Here is a 15617-nt window from a genome sequence, read left to right on the forward strand (position 1 = left end):
AAAACGGACGGATTTCTCAGGTTTTTACTACATATGAATATTTTTCACATTCTCCCGTGCAACTCAGCTGCTAGTCCTCCTTTAAAGCAGAATCTTAAGGTCCTAGCTCATGTCCAAGGCACCAAAGCCAGCTAAAAAGTCAATAATCGATACCTAAAACTTGAATTGTACTACTTCTTACTGGCTATTACATCAACTTAGAAGCTTCATCTGTGTTCTACTATGGTGCTTTTAGAGTCTCCGCATACCGCAGCACGCGACATAGCTTTGCAGACGATAAGTACAACCGTTTCAGAGAGAAGAGCGGCCAATGTGACGATCTGGCTTTAAGTCGATTCGATAACAAATGGCAAAAACGGACGGATTTCTCAGGTTTTTACTACATATGAACACTTTTCACATTCTTCCCTGCAACTCGGCTGCTAGTCCTCCTTTCATGCAGATTCTTAAGGTCCTAGCTCATGTCCAAGGCATCAAAGCCAGCCATAAAGTCAATAATCGATACCTAAAACTTGAATTGTACTACTTCTTAGTGGCTATTACATCAAATTAGAAGCTTCATCTGTGTTCTACTGTGGTGGTTTCAGCGTCTCCGCCTACCGCAGCATACGACATAGCTTTGCAGACGATAGGTACAACCGTTTCAGAGAGAAGAGCGGCCAATGTGACGATCTGGCCATAAGTCGATTCAATAACAAATGACGAAAACGGATGGATTTCTCAGGTTTTTACTACTTATGAACACTTTTCACATTCTCCCGTGCAACTCGGCTGCTAGTCCTCCTTTCATGCAGAATCCTAAGGTCCTAGCTCATGTCCAAGGCACCAAAGCCAGCTAAAAAGTCAATAATCGATACCTAAAACTTGAATTGTACAACTTCTTACTGGCTATTACATCAACTTAGAAGCTTCATCTGTTTTATACTATGGTGCTTTTAGTGTCTGCGGACACCGCAGCACGCAACATAGCTTTGCAGACGATAAGTACAACCGTTTCAGAGAAAAGAGGGGCCAATGTGACGATCTGGCTTTAAGTCGATTCGATAACAAATGACGAAAACGGACGGATTTCTCAGGTTTTTACTACATATGAACACTTTTCACATTCTCCCGTGCAACTCGGCTGCTAGTCCTCCTTTCATGCAGAATCTTAAGGTTGTAGCTCATGTCCAAGGCACCAAAGCCAGCTAAAAAGTCAATAATCGATACCTAAAACTTGAATTGTACTACTTCTTACTGGCTATTACATCAACTTAGAAGCTTCATCTGTGTTCTACTATGGTGCTTTTAGTGTCTCCGCATACCGCAGCACGCGACATAGCTTTGAAGACGATAAGTACAACCGTTTCAGAGAGAAGAGCGGCCAATGTGACGATCTGGCTTTAAGTCGATTCGATAACAAATGACGAAAACGGACGGATTTCTCAGGTTTTTACTACATATGAACACTTGTCACATTCTCCCGTGCAACTCTGCTGCTAGTCCTCCTTTCATGCTGAATCTTATGGTCATAGCTCATGTCCAAGGCACCAAAGCCAGCTAAAAAGTCAATAATCGATACCTAAAACTTGAATTGTACTACTTCTTACTGGCTATTACATCGACTTAAAACTTCATCTGTGTTCTACTATGGTGATTTTATTGTCTCCACATACCGCAGCACGCGACATAGCTTTGCAGACGATAAGTACAACCGTTTCAGAGAGAAGAGCTTCCAATGTGACGATCGGGCTTTAAGTCGATTCGATAACAAATGACGAAAACGGACGGATTTCTCAGGTTTCTACAACATATGAACACATTTCACATTCTCCCGTGCAACGCAGCTACTAGTCATCCTTTCATGCAGAATCTTAAGGTCCTAGCTCATGTCCAAGGCACCAAAGCCAGCTAAAAAGTCAATAATCGATACCTAAAACTTGAATTGTACTACTTCTTACTGGCTCTTACATCAACTTAGAAGCTTCATCTGTGTTCTACTATGGTGCTTTTAGTGCCTCCGCACACCGCAGCACGCGACATAGCTTTGCAGACGAAAAGTACTACCGTTTCAGAGAAAAGAGGGGCCAATGTGACTTTCTGGCTTTAAGTCGATTCGATAACAAATGACGAAAACGGACGGATTTCTCAGGTTTTTACTACATATAAACACTTTTCACATTCTCCCGTGCAACTCGGCTGCTAGTCCTAATTTTGATGCAGAATCTTAAGGTCCTAGCTCATGTCCAAGGCACCAAAGCCAGCTAAAAAATCAATAATCGATACCTAAAACTTGAATAGTACTACTTCTTACTGGCTATTACATCAACTTAGAAGCTTCATCTGTGTTCTACTATGGTGCTTTTAGTGTCTCCGCATACCGCAGCACGCGACATAGCTTTGAAGACGATATGTACAACCGTTTCAGAGAGAAGAGCGGCCAATGTGACGATCTGGCTTTAAGTCGATTCGATAACAAATGACGAAAACGGACGGATTTCTCAGGTTTTTACTACATATGAACACTTTTCACATTCTCCCGTGCAAGTCGGCTGCTAGTCCTCCTTTCATCTAGTATCTTAAGGTCCTAGCTCATGTCCAAGGCACGAAAGCCAGCTAAAAAGTCAATAATCGATACCTAAAACTTGTATTGTACTACTTCTTACTGGCTATTACATCAACTTAGAAGCTTCATCCGTGTTCTACTATGGTGCTTTTAGTGTCTCCGCATACCGCAGCACGCGACATAGCTTTGCAGACGATAAGTACAACCTTCCAGAGAGAAGAGCGGCCAATGTGACGATCTGGCTTTAAGTCGATTCGATCACAAATGACGAAAACGGACGGATTTCTTAGGTTTTTACTACATATGAACACATTTCACATTCTCCCGTGCAACTCGGCTGCTAGTCCTCCTTTGATGCTGAATCTTAAGGTCATAGCTCATGTCCAACGCACCAAAGCCAGCTAAAAGGTCAATAATCGATACCTAAAACTTGAATTGTACTACTTCTTACTGGCTATTACATCGACTTAAAACTTCATCTGTGTTCTACTATGGTGATTTTATTGTCTCCACATACTGCAGCACGCGACATAGCTTTGCAGACGATAAGTACAACCGTTTCAGAGAGAAGAGCGGCCAACGTGACGATCGGGCTTTAAGTCGATTCGATAACAAATGACGAAAACGTACGGATTTCTCAGGTTTCTACTACATATGAACACATTTCACATTCTCCCGTGCAACGCGGCTACTAGTCCTCCTTTCATGCAGAATCTTAAGGTCCTAGCTCATGTCCAAGGTACCAAAGCCAGCTAAAAAGTCAATAATCGATACCTAAAACTTGAATTGCACTACTTCTTACTGGCTATTACATCAACTTAGAAGCTTCATCTGTGTTCTACTATGGTGCTTTTAGTGTCTCCTTATACCGCATCACGCGACATAGCTTTGCAGGCGATAAGTACAACCGTTTCAGAGAGAAGAGCGGCCAATGTGACGATCTGGCTTTAAGTCGATTCGATAACAAATGACGAAAACGGACGGATTTCTCAGGTTTTTACTACATATGAACACTTTTCACATTCTCCCCTGCAACTCGGCTGCTAGTCCTCCTTTCATGCAGAATCTTAAGGTCCTAGGTCATGTCCAAGGCACCAAAGCCAGCTAAAAAGTCAATAATCGATACCTAAAACTTTAATTGTACTACTTCTTACTGGCTATTACATCATCATAGAAGCTTCATCTGTTTTATACTATGGTGCTTTTAGTGTCTGCGCACACCGCAGCACGCGACATAGCTTTGCAGACGATAAGTACAACCGTTTCAGAGAAAAGAGGGGCCAATGTGACGATCTGGCTTTAAGTCGATTCGATAACAAATGACGAAAACGGACGGATTTCTCAGGTTTTTACTACATATGAACACTTTTCACATTCTCCCGTGCAACTCGGCTGCTAGTCCTCCTTTCATTCTGAATCTTAAGGTCCTAGCTCATGTCCAAGGCACCAAAGCCAGCTAAAAAGTCAATAGTCGATACCTAAAACTTGAATTGTACTATATATTACTGGCTATTACATCAACTTAGAAGCTTCATCTGTGTTCTACAATGGTGCTTTTAGTGTCTCCGCATACCGCAGCACGCGACACAGCTTTGAAGACGATACGTACAACCGATTCAGAGAGAAGAGCGGCCAATGTAACGATCTGGCTTTAAGTCGATTCGATAACAAATGACGAAAACGGACGGATTTCTCAGGTTTTTACTACATATGAACACTTTTCACATTCTCCCGTGCAACTCGGCTGCTAGTCCTCCTTTCATGCAGAATCTTAAGGTCGTAGCTCATGTCCAAGGCACCAAAGCCAGCTAAAAAGTCAATAATCGATACCTAAAACTTGAATTGTACTACTTCTTACTGGCTCTTACATCAACTTAGAAACTTCATCTGTGTTCTACTATGGTGCTTTTAGTGCCTCCGCACACCGCAGCACGCGACATAGCTTTGCAGACGAAAAGTACTACCGTTTCAGAGAAAAGAGGGGCCAATGTGGCGATCTGGCTTTAAGTCGATTCGATAACAAATGACGAAAACGGACGGATTTCTCAGGTTTTTACTACATATGAACACTTTTCACATTCTCCCGTGCAACTCGGCTGCTAGTCCTAATTTTGATGCAGAATCTTAAGGTCCTAGCTCATGTCCAAGGCACCAAAGCCAGCTAAAAAATCAATAATCGATACCTAAAACTTGAATAGTACTACTTCTTACTGGCTATTACATCAACTTAGAAGCTTCATCTGTGTTCTACTATGGTGCTTTTAGTGTCTCCGCATACCGCAGCACGCGACATAGCTTTGAAGACGATACGTACAACCGTTTCAGAGAGAAGAGCGGCCAATGTGACGATCTGGCTTTAAGTCGATTCGATAACAAATGACGAAAACGGACGGATTTCTCAGGTTTTTACTACATATGAACACTTTTCACATTCTCCCGTGCAAGTCGGCTGCTAGTCCTCCTTTCATCTAGTATCTTAAGGTCCTAGCTCATGTCCAAGGCACGAAAGCCAGCTAAAAAGTCAATAATCGATACCTAAAACTTGTATTGTACTACTTCTTACTGGCTATTACATCAACTTAGAAGCTTCATCCGTGTTCTACTATGGTGCTTTTAGTGTCTCCGCATACCGCAGCACGCGACATAGCTTTGCAGACGATAAGTACAACCTTCCAGAGAGAAGAGCGGCCAATGTGACGATCTGGCTTTAAGTCGATTCGATCACAAATGACGAAAACGGACGGATTTCTTAGGTTTTTACTACATATGAACACATTTCACATTCTCCCGTGCAACTCGGCTGCTAGTCCTCCTTTGATGCTGAATCTTAAGGTCATAGCTCATGTCCAACGCACCAAAGCCAGCTAAAAGGTCAATAATCGATACCTAAAACTTGAATTGTACTACTTCTTACTGGCTATTACATCGACTTAAAACTTCATCTGTGTTCTACTATGGTGATTTTATTGTCTCCACATACTGCAGCACGCGACATAGCTTTGCAGACGATAAGTACAACCGTTTCAGAGAGAAGAGCGGCCAATGTGACGATCGGGCTTTAAGTCGATTCGATAACAAATGACGAAAACGTACGGATTTCTCAGGTTTCTACTACATATGAACACATTTCACATTCTCCCGTGCAACGCGGCTACTAGTCCTCCTTTCATGCAGAATCTTAAGGTCCTAGCTCATGTCCAAGGCACCAAAGCCAGCTAAAAAGTCAATAATCGATACCTAAAACTTGAATTGTACTACTTCTTACTGGCTCTTACATCAACTTAGAAGCTTCATCTGTGTTCTACTATGGCGCTTTTAGTGTCTCCGCATACCGCAGCACGCGACATAGCTTTGAAGACGATAAGTACAACCGTTACGGAAGGAAGAGCGGCCAATGTGACGATCTGGCTTTAAGTCGATTCGATAACAAATGACGAAAACGGACGGATTTCTCAGGTTTTTACTACATATGAATACTTTTCACATTCTCCCGTGCAACTCAGCTGCTAGTCCTCCTTTAAAGCAGAATCTTAAGGTCCTAGCTCATGTCCAAGGCACCAAAGCCAGCTAAAAAGTCAATAATCGATACCTAAAACTTGAATTTTACTATTTCTTACTGGCTATTACATCAAATTAGAAGCTTCATCTGTGTTCTACTGTGGTGGTTTCAGTGTCTCCGCCTACCGCAGCACGCGACATAGCTTTGCAGACGATAAGTACAACCGTTTCAGAGAGAAGAGCGGCCAATGTGACGATCTGGCTTTAAGCCGATTCGATAACAAATGACGAAAACGGACGGATTTCTCAGGTTTTTACTACATATGAACACTTTTCACATTCTCCCGTGCAACTCGGCTGCTAGTCCTCCTTTCATGCCGAATCTTATGGTCCTAGCTCATGTCCAAGGTACCAAAGCCAGCTAAAAAGTCAATAATCGATACCTAAAACTTGAATTGCACTACTTCTTACTGGCTATTACATCAACTTAGAAGCTTCATCTGTGTTCTACTATGGTGCTTTTAGTGTCTCCGCATACCGCATCACGCGACATAGCTTTGCAGGCGATAAGTACAACCGTTTCAGAGAGAAGAGCGGCCAATGTGACGATCTGGCTTTAAGTCGATTCGATAACAAATGACGAAAACGGACGGATTCACCAGGTTTTTACTACATATCAACACTTTTCACATTCTCCCCTGCAACTCGGCTGCTAGTCCTCCTTTCATGCAGAATCTTAAGGTCCTAGGTCATGTCCAAGGCACCAAAGCCATCTAAAAAGTCAATAATCGATACCTAAAACTTTAATTGTACTACTTCTTACTGGCTATTACATCATCATAGAAGCTTCATCTGTGTTCTACTATGGTGCTTGTAGTGTCTCCGCATACCGCAGCACGCGACATAGCTTTGCAGACGATAAGTACAACCGTTTCAGAGAGAAGAGCGGCCAATATGACGATCTGGCTTTAAGTCGATTCGATAACAAATGACGAAAACGGACGGATTTCTCAGTTTTTTACTACATATGAACACTTTTCATATTGTCCCGTGCAACTCGGCTGCTAGTCCTCCTTTCATGCAGAATCTTAAGGTCCTAGCTCATGTCCAAGGCACCAAATCCATCTAAGAAGTCAATAATCGATACCTAAAACTTGAGTTGTACTACTTCTTACTGGCTATTACATCAACTTAGAAGCTTCATCTGTTTTATACTATGGTGCTTTTAGTGTCTGCGCATACCGCAGCACGCGACATAGCTTTGAAGACGATAAGTACAACCGTTTCAGAGAGAAGAGCGGCCAATGTGACGATCTGGCTTTAAGTCGATTCGATAACAAATGACGAAAACGGACGGATTTCTCAGGTTTTTACTACATATGAACACTTTTCACATTCTCCCGTGCAACTCGGCTGCTAGTCCTCCTTTCATGCAGAATCTTAAGGTCCTAGCTCATGCCCAAGGCACCAAAGCCAGCTAAAAAGTCAATAATCGATACCTAAAACTTGAATTGTACTACTTCTTACTGGCTATCACATCAACTTAGAAGCTTCATCTGTGTTCTACTATGGCGCTTTTAGTGTCTCCACATACCGCAGCACGCGACATAGCTTTGCAGACGATAAGTACAACCGTTTCAGAGAGAAGAGCGGCCAATGTGACGATCGGGCTTTAAGTCGATTCGATAACAAATGACGAAAACGGACGGATTTCTCAGGTTTCTACTACATATGAACACATTTCACATTCTCCCGTGCAACGCGGCTGCTAGTCCTCCTATCATGCAGAATCTTAAGGTCCTAGCTCATGTCCAAGGCACCAAAGCCAGCTAAAAAGTCAATAATCGATACCTAAAACTTCAGTTGTACTACTTCTTACTGGCTATTACATCAACTTAGAAGCTTCATCTGTTTTATACTATGGTGCTTTTAGTGTCTGCGCATACCGCAGAACGCGACATAGCTTTGCAGACGATAAGCACAACCGTTTCAGAGAGAAGAGCGGCCAATGTGACGATCTGGCTTTAAGTCGATTCGATAACAAATGACGAAAACGGACGGATTTCTCAGGTTTTTACTACATATGAACACTTTTCAGATTCTCCCGTGCAACTCGGCTGCTAGTCCTCCTTTCATGCAGAATCTTAAGGTCCTAGCTCATGCCCAAGGCACCAAAGCCAGCTAAAAAGTCAGTAATCCATACCTAAAACTTGAATTGTACTACTTCTTATTGTCTATTACATCATCTTAGAAGCTTCATCTGTGTTCTACTATGGTGATTTTAGTGTCTCCGCATACCGCAGCACGCGACATAGCTTTGCAGACGATAAGTACAACCGTTTCAGAGAGAAGAGCGGCCAATGTGACGATCGGGCTTTAAGTCGATTCGAAAACAAATGACGAAAACGGACGGATTTCTCAGGTTTCTACTACATATGAACACATTTCACTTTCTCCCGTGCAACGCGGCTGCTAGTCCTCCTTTCATGCAAAATCTTAATGTCCTAGCTCATGCCCAAGGCACCAAAGCCAGCTAAAAAGTAAATAATCAGTACCTAAAACTTGAATTGTACTACTTCTTACTGGCTATTACATCAACTTAGAAGCTTCATCTGTGTTCTACTATGGTGCTTTTAGTGTCTCCGCATACCGCAGCACGCGACATAGCTTTGAAGACGATAACTACAACCGTTTCAGAGAGAAGAGCGGCCAATGTGACGATCTGGCTTTAAGTCGATTCGATAACAAATGACGAAAACGGACGGATTTCTCAGGTTTTTACTACATTTGAATACTTTTCATATTCTCCCGTGCAACTCGGCTGCTAGTCCTCCTTTCATGCAGAATCTTAAGGTCCTAGCTCATGTCCAAAGCACCAAAGCCAGCTAAGAAGTCAATAATCGATACCTAAAACTTGAATTGTAATACTTCTTACTGGCTATTACATCAACTTAGAAGCTTCATCTGTGTTCTACTATGGTGCTCTTAGTGTCTCCGCATACCGCATCACGCGACATAGCTTTGCAGGCGATAAGTACAACCGTTTCAGAGAGAAGAGCGGCCATTGTGACGATCTGGCTTTAAGTCGATTCGATAACAAATGACGAAAACGGACGGATTTCTCAGGTTCTTACTACATATGAACACTTTTCACATTCTCCCGTGCAACTCAAGTGCTAGTCCTCCTTTCATGCAGAATCTTAAGGTCCAAGCTCATGTCCAAGGCACCAAAGCCAGCTAAGAAGTCAATAATCGATACATAAAACTTGAATTGAACTACTTCTTACTGGCTATTACATCAACTTAGAAGCTTCATCTGTGTTCTACTATGGTGCTTTTAGTGTCTCCGCATACCGCAGCACGCGACATAGCTTTGAAGACGATAAGTACAACTGTTTCAGAGAGAAGAGCGGCCAATGTGACGATCTGGCTTTAAGTCGATTCGATAACAAATGACGAAAACGGACGGATTTCTCAGGTTTTTACTACATATGAACACTTTTCACATTCTCCCGTGCAACTCGGCTGCTAGTCCTCCTTTCATACAGAATCTTAAGGTCCTAGCTCATGTTCAAGGCACCAAAGCCAGCCAAAAAGTCAATAATCGATACCTAACGCTTAAATTGTACTACTTCTTACTGGCTATTACATCATCTTAGAAGCTTCATCTGTGTTCTACTATGGTGCTTTTAGTGTCTCCGCATACCGCAGCACGCGACAAAGCTTTCCAGACGATAAGTACAACCGTTTCAGAGAGAAGAGCAGCCAATGTGACGATCTGGCTTTAAGTCGATTCGATAACAAATGACGAATACGGACGGATTTCTCAGGTTTTTACTACATATGAACACTTTTCACATTCTCCTATCCAACGGGGCTGCTAGTCCTCCTTTCATGCAGAATCTTAAGGTCCTAGCTCATGTCCAAGGCACCAAAGCCAGCTAAAAAGGCAATAATCGATACCTAAAACTTGAATTGTACTACTTCTTACTGGCTATTACATCAACTTAGAAGCTTCATCTGTGTTCTACTATGGTGCTTTTAGTGTCTCCGCATACCGCAGCACGCGACATAGCTTTGCAGACGATAAGTACAACCGTTTCAGAGAGAAGAGCGGCCAATGTGACGATCGGGCTTTAAGTCGATTCGATAACAAATGACGAAAACGGACGGATTTCTCAGGTTTCTACTACATATGAACACATTTCACATTCTCCCGTGCAACGCGGCTGCTAGTCATCCTATCATGCAGAATCTTAAGGTCCTAGCTCATGTCCAAGGCACCAAAGCCAGCTAAAAAGTCAATAATCGATACCTAAAACTTCAGTTGTACTACTTCTTACTGGCTATTACATCAACTTAGAAGCTTCATCTGTTTTATACTATGGTGCTTTTAGGGTCTGCGCATACCGCAGCACGCGACATAGCTTTGCAGACGATAAGTACAACCGTTTCAGAGAGAAGAGCGGCCAATGTGACGATCTGGCTTTAAGTCGATTCGATAACAAATGACGAAAACGGACGGATTTCTCAGGTTTTTACTACATATGAACACTTTTCAGATTCTCCCGTGCAACTCGGCTGCTAGTCCTCCTTTCATGCAGAATCTTAAGGTCCTAGCTCATGCCCAAGTCACCAAAGCCAGCTAAAAAGTCAGTAATCCATACCTAAAACTTGAATTGTACTACTTCTTATTGTCTATTACATCATCTTAGAAGCTTCATCTGTGTTCTACTATGGTGATTTTAGTGTCTCCGCATACCGCAGCACGCGACATAGCTTTGCAGACGATAAGTACAACCGTTTCAGAGAGAAGAGCGGCCAATGTGACGATCGGGCTTTAAGTCGATTCGAAAACAAATGACGAAAACGGACGGATTTCTCAGGTTTTTACTACATATGAACACATTTCACATTCTCCCGTGCAACGCGGCTGCTAGTCCTCCTTTCATGCAGAATCTTAATGTCCTAGCTCATGTCCAAGGCACCAAAGCCAGCTAAAAAGTAAATAATCAGTACCTAAAACTTGAATTGTACTACTTCTTACTGGCTATTACATCAACTTAGAAGCTTCATCTGTGTTCTACTATGGTGCTTTTAGAGTCTCCGCATACCGCAGCACGCGACATAGCTTTGCAGACGATAAGTACAACCGTTTCAGAGAGAAGAGCGGCCAATGTGACGATCTGGCTTTAAGTCGATTCGATAACAAATTACGAAAACGGACGGATTTCTCAGGTTTTTACTACATATGAACACTTTTCACACTCTTCCCTGCAACACGGCTGCTAGTCCTCCTTTCATGCAGATTCTTAAGGTCCTAGCTCATGTCCAAGGCATCAAAGCCAGCTAAAAAGTCAATAATCGATACCTAAAACTTGAATTGTACTATTTCTTACAGGCTATCACATCAACTTAGAAGCTTCATCTGTGTTCTACTGTGGTGGTTTCAGTGTCTCCGCCTACCGCAGCATACGACATAGCTTTGCAGACGATAAGTACAACCGTTTCAGAGAGAAGAGCGGCCAATGTGACGATCTGGCTTTAAGTCGATTCGATAACAAATGACGAAAACGGACGGATTTCTCAGGTTTTTACTACATATGAACACTTTTCACATTCTCCCGTGCAACTCGACTGCTAGTCCTCCTTTCATGCAGAATCTTAAGGTCCTAGCTCATGTCCAAGGCACCAAAGCCAGCTAAAAAGTCAATAATCGATACCTAAAACTTCAGTTGTACTACTTCTTACTGGCTATTACATCAACTTAGAAGCTTCATCTGTTTTATACTATTCTGCTTTTAGGGTCTGCGCATACCGCAGCACGCGACATAGCTTTGCAGACGATAAGTACAACCGTTTCAGAGAGAAGAGCGGCCAATGTGAGGATCTGGCTTTAAGTCGATTCGATAACAAATGACGAAAACGGACGGATTTCTCAGGTTTCTACTACATATGAACACATTTCACATTCTCCCGTGCAACGCGGCTGCTAGTCATCCTATCATGCAGAATCTTAAGGTCCTAGCTCATGTCCAAGGCACCAAAGCCAGCTAAAAAGTCAATAATCGATACCTAAAACTTCAGTTGTACTACTTCTTACTGGCTATTACATCAACTTAGAAGCTTCATCTGTTTTATACTATGGTGCTTTTAGGGTCTGCGCATACCGCAGCACGCGACATAGCTTTGCAGACGATAAGTACAACCGTTTCAGAGAGAAGAGCGGCCAATGTGACGATCTGGCTTTAAGTCGATTCGATAACAAATGACGAAAACGGACGGATTTCTCAGGTTTTTACTACATATGAACACTTTTCAGATGCTCCCGTGCAACTCGGCTGCTAGTCCTCCTTTCATGCAGAATCTTAAGGTCCTAGCTCATGCCCAAGTCACCAAAGCCAGCTAAAAAGTCAGTAATCCATACCTAAAACTTGAATTGTACTACTTCTTATTGTCTATTACATCAACTTAGAAGCTTCATCTGTGTTCTACTATGGTGATTTTAGTGTCTCCGCATACCGCAGCACGCGACATAGCTTTGCAGACGATAAGTACAACCGTTTCAGAGAGAAGAGCGGCCAATGTGACGATCGGGCTTTAAGTCGATTCGAAAACAAATGACGAAAACGGACGGATTTCTCAGGTTTTTACTACATATGAACACATTTCACATTCTCCCGTGCAACGCGGCTGCTAGTCCTCCTTTCATGCAGAATCTTAATGTCCTAGCTCATGTCCAAGGCACCAAAGCCAGCTAAAAAGTAAATAATCAGTACCTAAAACTTCAATTGTACTACTTCTTACTGGCTATTACATCAACTTAGAAGCTTCATCTGTGTTCTACTATGGTGCTTTTAGAGTCTCCGCATACCGCAGCACGCGACATAGCTTTGCAGACGATAAGTACAACCGTTTCAGAGAGAAGAGCGGCCAATGTGACGATCTGGCTTTAAGTCGATTCGATAACAAATGACGAAAACGGACGGATTTCTCAGGTTTTTACTACATATGAACACTTTTCACACTCTTCCCTGCAACACGGCTGCTAGTCCTCCTTTCATGCAGATTCTTAAGGTCCTAGCTCATGTCCAAGGCATCAAAGCCAGCTAAAAAGTCAATAATCGATACCTAAAACTTGAATTGTACTATTTCTTACTGGCTATCACATCAACTTAGAAGCTTCATCTGTGTTCTACTGTGGTGGTTTCAGTGTCTCCGCCTACCGCAGCATACGACATAGCTTTGCAGACGATAAGTACAACCGTTTCAGAGAGAAGAGCGGCCAATGTGACGATCTGGCTTTAAGTCGATTCGATAACAAATGACGAAAACGGACGGATTTCTCAGGTTTTTACTACATATGAACACTTTTCACATTCTCCCCTGCAACTCGGCTGCTAGTCCTCCTTTCATGCAGAATCTTAAGGTCCTAGCTCATGTCCAAGGCACCAAAGCCAGCTAAAAAGTCAATAATCGATACCTAAAACTTGAATTGTACTACTTCTTACTGGCTATTACATCAACTTAGAAGCTTCATCTGTGTTCTACTATGGTGCTTTTAGTGTCTCCGCATACCGCAGCACGCGACATAGCTTTGAAGACGATAAGTACAACCGTTTCAGAGAGAAGAGCGGCCAATGTGACGATCTGGCTTTAAGTCGATTCGATAACAAATGACGAAAACGGACGGATTTCTCAGGTTTTTACTACATATGAACACTTTTCACATTCTCCCCTGCAACTTGGCTGCTAGTCCTCCTTTCTTGCAGAATCTTAAAGTCCTAGCTCATGTCCAAGGCAACAAAGCCAGCTAAAAAATCAATAATCGATACCTAAAACTTGAATTGTACTACTTCTTACTGGCTATTACATCAACTTAGAAGCTTCATCTGTGTTCTACTATGGTGCTTTTAGTGTCTCCGCATACCATAGCACGCGACATAGCTTTGAAGACGATAAGTACAACCGTTTCAGAGAGAAGAGCGGCCAATGTGACGATCTGGCTTTAAGTCGATTCGATCACAAATGACGAAAACGGACGGATTTCTCAGGTTTTTACTACATTTGAATACTTTTCATATTCTCCCGTGCAACTCGGCTGCTAGTCCTCCTTTCATGCAGAATCTTAAGGTCCTAGCTCATGTCCAAAGCACCAAAGCCAGCTAAAAAGTCAATAATCGATACCTAAAACTTGAATTGTAATACTTCTTACTGGCTATTACATCAACTTAGAAGCTTCATCTGTGTTCTACTATGGTGCTTTTAGTGTCTCCGCATACCGCATCACGCGACATAGCTTTGCAGGCGATAAGTACAACCGTTTCAGAGAGAAGAGCGGCCATTGTGACGATCTGGCTTTAAGTCGATTCGATAACAAATGACGAAAACGGACGGATTTCTCAGGTTCTTACTACATATGAACACTTTTCACATTCTCCCGTGCAACTCAAGTGGTAGTCCTCCTTTCATGCAGAATCTTAAGGTCCTAGCTCATGTCCAAGGCACCAAAGCCAGCTAAGAAGTCAATAATCGATACATAAAACTTGAATTGAACTACTTCTTACTGGCTATTACATCAACTTAGAAGCTTCATCTGTGTTCTACTATGGTGATTTTAGTGTCTCCGCATACCGCAGCACGCGACATAGCTTTGCAGACGATAAGTACAACCGTTTCAGAGAGAAGAGCGGCCAATGTGACGATCGGGCTTTATGTCGATTCGAAAACAAATGACGAAAACGGACGGATTTCTCAGGTTTTTACTACATATGAACACATTTCACATTCTCCCGTGCAACGCGGCTGCTAGTCCTCCTTTCATGCAGAATCTTAATGTCCTAACTCATGTCCAAGGCACCAAAGACAGCTAAAAAGTCAATAATCCATACCTAAAACTTGAATTGTACTACTACTTACTGGCTATTACATCAACTTAGAAGCTTCAACTGTGTTCTACTATGGTGCTTTTAGAGTCTCCGCATACCGCAGCACGCGACATAGCTTTGCAGACGATAAGTACAACCGTTTCAGAGAGAAGAGCGGCCAATGTGACGATCTGGCTTTAAGTCGATTCGATAACAAATGACGAAAACGGACGGATTTCTCAGGTTTTTACTACATATGAACACTTTTCACACTCTTCCCTGCAACTCGGCTGCTAGTCCTCCTTTCATGCAGATTCTTAAGGTCCTAGCTCATGTCCAAGTCATCAAAGCCAGCTAAAAAGTCAATAATCGATACCTAAAACTTGAATTGTACTACTTCTTACTGGGTATTACATCAACTTAGAAGCTTCATCTGTGTTCTACTATGGTGCTTTTAGTGTCCCCGCATACCGCAGCACGCGACATAGCTTTGAAGACGATAAGTACAACCGTTTCAGAGAGAAGAGCGGCCAATGTGACGATCTGGCTTTAAGTCGATTCGATCACAAATGACGAAAACGGACGGATTTCTCAGGTTTTTACTACATTTGAATACTTTTCATATTTTCCCGTGCAACTCGGCTGCTAGTCCTCCTTTCATGCAGAAACTTAAGGTCCTAGCTCATGTCCAAAGCACCAAAGCCAGC

Source organism: Schistocerca gregaria, unplaced genomic scaffold (assembly GCF_023897955.1).
Source record: "Schistocerca gregaria isolate iqSchGreg1 unplaced genomic scaffold, iqSchGreg1.2 ptg000199l, whole genome shotgun sequence".
Lineage (NCBI taxonomy): Eukaryota > Metazoa > Arthropoda > Insecta > Orthoptera > Acrididae > Schistocerca > Schistocerca gregaria.